We start from the raw sequence: 6,000 nt of genomic DNA, 5'->3' as shown, positions 1-6,000 counted from the left end.
TCTTTTAGCAAATTATTTCGTGCCCTGGTAGAACTGAACCAAGGACTGAATTTGATGTTCGTGTATTCCGATGTGGTGGAGTACAACGTGGTGGGACACACCTCTGTGCCGTTACTGCGTGTCATTCCTTTCAAAGTGGATTCTACAACGTCCGCTGACGAGGAAGGTGGAAACACTTATCACGTCCACCTAGAATTTGTACATTCTCACTATTTACCTGTCAGCAAGTCGTATTTGGACACGGTCAACATTGCTATAAAAGGAGATCTTGGACAAAATATTCCATTCACCAAAGGAAAAGTCACGGTGAAACTCCGTTTTCGAAAACGGTTCTCTCACGACTCGTAAGTCATGTATCCAGTGTACCGAGGGGTTGCTCGACAGCGAGGACACGGTTTAGGAGATATGTTAAAATCGGCCTTTCTTTCGGTGGCCCCGGTGTTGAAACCAATGGTGACACGCGGATTGCACGCCTTGAAAGATGCGGCACTGACGCAAGGCAAAGAATTTCTCCAAAATGTCATCATCGACAAACAAAACCCTAAAGAAGCCTTCATGAGGGCAGGCGAAAATGTCTTGCTGCAAACGGGCAAAGACCTTTTGGGCCGCCGAGAAACACCTATAAATGCCCTGCACGCTACCGAGTCAGGCATTCGGCAAGGACAAGGCAGAAAGAGACGACGAAAAAAACACCCTTTCACCAGACTTCACACTTCTAAAGCGAGAAAGGCCAAGAAAAGAAGAACCCTTCGAGATTTAGACGTTTTCGATTATTGAGACACAGAACAAAATGATGCACCGAGAATCTTGCGCTTATTCCAAGTCGGAACTGGATCTGTTTGCCATGCCCCCCACCATGATGACAATGCAAGAATCCCAGTGGGTGGAATTTCATCCCGTCTCCTCTTTGACCGATTCCGCTCCCATCGAGTTTGAAATCAAAGGACAGCCCGAAGATTACATCGATCTGAATAGCAGTTACTTGTACTTGAAAGTCAAAGTAACCGAAGTGGACGGTGACGCTCTCATTGATACGCCCAGAGTAGCTCCCGTCAACAATTTCATGCATTCCTTGTTCAGTGGAGTGGACTTGTATTTGAATAACAAACTGGTCAGCAGCAGCATGGATACTTACCCTTACCGAGCGTACCTGGAAAATCTCTTGACGTACGGAAAAGAAGCCAAAAACACTCATCTGGATGCTTGCGTGGTATGGAAGCCTGACGCATTATGTGCAAAGTTCGACAGCACTACAATTGCTGGGGATGATCAAAATACAACGGGATTTATAGAACGAAGAAAGAAAATTGCACTAAGTCGTAGTTTAGAACTGATGGATCGTTTACATTTGGACATGTGGTTGCAAGAAAAGTATTTGCTGAACGGAGTGGATGTCCGCTTGAGACTCAATCGCAGCAGTGCCGCTTTCCATCTGTTGTCTAATGCTAACGATTACAAAACTGTCATCCAAGAAGCCAGACTCTACGTGCGACGTGTGGAAGTGTTACCTACAGTAGGTAACTACATCAGTCAGACGTTGAGCAGAACGACCGCAAAGTATCCGATCCGACGAGTGGAAGTGAAAACCTTCACCATTCCTAGGGGACAGCGATCTATGATCGAAGATCATCTGTTCCAAGGACAGCTACCCAAACGTTTGATCGTTGGTATCGTCGAGAATACAGCCTTCAATGGAGCTATCGATAAAAATCCTTTCAACTTTCGACACTTTGGCGTGTCCAAGATTGAAGTCAGTCGCGATGGCAAGACCTTGTGTACCCGACCTTTCGAGCCGAACTTTGTTGACAGGAATTATTTGAGATCGTACTTGTCCTTGTACGAAGCCACCGGGCAGTTAGAAACCAACACCAGTCACGGAATTACGTACGAGGATTATGCAGGAGGCTATGCTTTGTGGGCTTTCGATTTCACTCCAGACCAAGGCAGCGACGAGGGACATTTCCACCCTATAAAATCCGGCCAAATTCGAGTGGAAATTCAGTTTGCAAACCGAGACCCTGATGTAACGGTGAACGTCATCCTGTATGCCGAATTCGATAATACCATAGAAATCAACAGTTTGAAAGAAGTCATTCTAGATTATTAGAAGCTATGGAAGACTGTTATCCCTCTTTACCTAGTGAAGAAACTTTGGACATGGAATGGGAAGAGACTGTGAAAGAAAAAGAAGTGATCATGATGAAGTCAAGATGGCCAGAACAAGAAGCCCATTTAGTCTCCTGTTTTGCCAAATACTTGGTCGAAAAAATGACGGAATTGATCAAGAAAAATTGCTTTGGATGTCAAAACGATCATCCCAGTCAAATTCAACACGACAAATGCCTGATGTTGACTCAAGAAGAAAAATTGGACGAGTATCTGGACGAAGCTTGGAGTCTCATCTCGGACGAAGTTGTGTGGCGTCAGTGGTGTAAAGACTTGCGTGAACATTCTTGTCCACCATTAGCCACTCAAGAGATCGATCGTATCGAAGTTCTCCTGAATCAAAGTGAGGAGTCGATTCGAAGAAACAGTTATTTGTCAGACATTTTCAAGCAAAATGTCAGGATCGAATTGATGACTTATTATTACCTGTGAAGAAGAAGAAGAAGAAAACACACAAAACAATGGATACCTGGGAACTTTATTACCTTTTGAACCACAGTTCGTATACGGCTTCTTGGAATCCTGTCGTCTGTGCTAAAGATGAACTCCCTCATCGCAAACCTCAAGACCATCTAGCTTACGTGATCAACACGGACGACAGTCATCTCCCAGGAACCCACTGGGTAGCCGTTTACTTTCCTCAAGAGGGGCCCCGAGTGGCCGAGTGGTCTAAAGCGCTCTTCGTTACGGATCACTGCCATCTCACCTCTGTCTGCGGCGGTTCGAGTCTAAGATTCAGCCAATGTGGGCATGTGAGAAAGCCTGCCAGTAGCTTCTCGTGGGTCGGTGGTTCTTTCCGGGGTTTTCCGGGTTCTTCCTCCACCATTAATACTGGCCGCCATGTATAGCCTATCGTGCTGAAAAATGGCGTTAAACCCCACAACAACAACAACAACAACTTTCCTCAAGAAGGATGTGTGGAATATTTTGATTCGTACAGATTGCCCCCTTTGGAAGACAATATCATTGACTTTATGAGAAGAAATGCTCAAACCACCCGATTCAATAATGTGAAATTACAAGGTACAGATTCCTTGGTGTGTGGACAGTACTGTGTGTATTTTCTGCATCATCGCAGCCTGGGTTATTCCTTAGAACATTTAGTGACTCATTTTGATCCTCGTTCTTCTTCAAGAAACGATGTGAAAGTAGATCGATGGTTTTGTGACCATTATGCTTATCTTTTATCTCAAGCTAGGAAACGTAGTGTCCATCAATGGCCTAATGACTTCCAACAGTGGAAATCACAATTTCATTCACAACGTTGTCAGCCCTGTTTAAAGTAGAGCATGGATTGAAAAAAATGTTTGTGATTTGAAAAAAATGTTTGATGTTATAGTGTTGGATTATTGTTAAAAAAATGTTAGAGTTGTTGGTTAGTTTTAAGTAATTTTGAATAAAAAATGTTGTGTTTTGAAAAAATGCCTTTGTCGTTTGTTTGGCTATAAGAATGTTTGATTGATGCTCTTTAACTTCTTACTATCCCTCTCATGACACTCATTGAATATTGCGGCTCGAAAACCGTGGAGGGCTGTTTTCCTTCACGTCCGCGCTTTGACTTTAAGAACCGGGGGGAGTTTCCAGTCTAACCATCCATTGTCGACTCATCCTCCTACGAAGATGTGCTCCAAACTAGCTAAGCTAAACGAAGCCTACGTGAATTTGCATAGGGTCAGACACAGTCTGATACTGAAAGCTGAAGAGATAGAGAATGTGAGAATGTTAAAAGTCACTGAAGACCTGATAGAAGAGCTCTTCAGAGAAGAAGTGAACAGGAAGAAAGAAGAATGGACAGAGAAGTACAGACTTCAGAGACAGCAGCAACAGCAACAACAACAGCAGCAGAAGCAGCAGGAACCTGAACCTGACAGAGGCTTTGTCAAATGTCGTATCGACACCAAAGAGTTCTTCTTCTCTTTCCGAGGAAGCAGACCTATCGTCAGAAAGTCTATCCTCAGAGGACGACGCATTCTTAGAAACTAAAAGATTGCCATAGCAAAAAAAAAAAAAAAAACAGCCCTTTTCAGGGCTACCCAATACTCTAGAAAAAAAATAACCATCGATTTGCCAATGTGTGTAGGTAGAGTAGTGTGAATATAAACACTGACTCTTTTTTCATAATATGAGGGTATGTGTTTGTGTATAAGATTGTGTGTTTGTAAGTGCTCACGTACATTGGTGTGAATAGTAGATTAAGATCATGTTTTTTTTTTCGGTGTTTGAGGTGTGGGGAGAGTAGATTAGGGGTTTGATTGCTTTGCGTATGTGAATAGTATATTGAAGTGATTAATGAAAAAAGAATTTTTAGAATAGGAATGGGTAGTATAAAAAAGAAGAGGAGGAGGAGAGAAGAAACAAAGAAGAGGAGGAAAAGGAGAGAAGAAATTTCAGAATCCCAGAGACAGAAAATTGGGATTCTGAAGCTATTTATCCTCCCTCTGCTCTCTCCCCAAAAAAAGTAAAAAGCAATTGGGAAACAAGATGTGTATGTGGCGCCAGGCCTGGAAGGTGCCATCATTAACCAGGTGTCCATGAAGTTCCAAAAAAAACAGCCCTTTTCAGGGCTACCCAATACTCTAGAAAAGAAATAACAATCAATTTGCCAGTGTGTGTAGGTAGAGTAGTGTGAATATAAACACTGACACTTTTTTTCATAATGTGAGTGTATGTGTTTGTGGGTTTGTGTTTGTAACTGCTCATGTAAGTTAGTGTGAATAGTAGATTATGGGTTTGTTTATTGTTTCTTAGCATATGTGGAGAGTATAGTTTGGGTTTTGTTATATGAAATGATAAAGTAGGGGGATGTTTTCCTTCACGTCCGTGCATTGTTCGGTCATGATCTAGGTAATATCAATTTTATGTCTTAGGGGGATGTTTTCCTTCACGTCCGCGCTTTTCGTATAAGAAACCAAAACGTTCGTCATTCGCACCATTCTACGGAATAACAGATACAAGATGGAAGTGTCGGCGTTGTTTAATGATTTAAGAAATGTTTACTTTTGGATGATGGATGGAGAATATACTATTGAAAGGATAGAAAGAGAATGGAGGTTGAGAAAAAGTCTTGACTATGTCAATGAACTAAAATTAGCGAGGAAGATGATAGAGGAGATGATAGAGGAAGAAGTTAAGAGATTGAGAGGATTGATTCAACCAGAGTATGTAAGAGTGGGGACTATAAAAGAGTCTATGGACAAGGTGAAAGCAGTGAGATGCTATTTAGAAGAGCTAGAGAAATGGTCAGAGTGGAAGTTTGTGAAAGGGGCAGTGAACAACTAAAGAAAGCGGAAGAAAAGATGAAAAAGATAATAGAGGAAGAAGTGCAGAAAATTAAGGATAGGTGGGCAAAAGTTAGAAAAGAACAAGAGAATAGAAAGAAAAAAGAAGAATATGAGAGACTGAACAATAACTGGATAAAAATCCAACAGAAGTTCCGAGCCATGGGTCACCCGGACTGGATGCCGGAAAATGAAAAGAAGAAGAAGAAAGGAATGATGGAAAAAATAAGGGAATGGATAAAGAAGTGGAGGAGTTAGAAGCAGAAGAAACCCAAAGGCCCTTTTCAGGGCCACCCACATTTCTTGAAAAGAGATAGACTTTCAATTGCCTACCCCTTTTTAAAAAAATTTAAAAAAAAAAAAAAAAAAAAAATCCCATGTTAATTTCCCTTGTCGCTCAACAGTCCCACGATTTTTCTCTATGTTAATTTCCCTTGTCGCCAGATTGTCCCATGATTTTTCTCCATGTTAATTTTCCATTGTCGCTAGATTGTCCCAGGAAGGGTCTGTAATGCTAATTCCCATTGTCGCTAGGGTATCCCTGTTCACTACTTAT

This window comes from Sinohyriopsis cumingii, chromosome 2 (genome assembly GCF_028554795.1).
Source record: "Sinohyriopsis cumingii isolate HCF-2022 chromosome 2, ASM2855479v2, whole genome shotgun sequence".
NCBI lineage: Eukaryota > Metazoa > Mollusca > Bivalvia > Unionida > Unionidae > Sinohyriopsis > Sinohyriopsis cumingii.
This window is presented reverse-complemented; position numbering follows the sequence as displayed.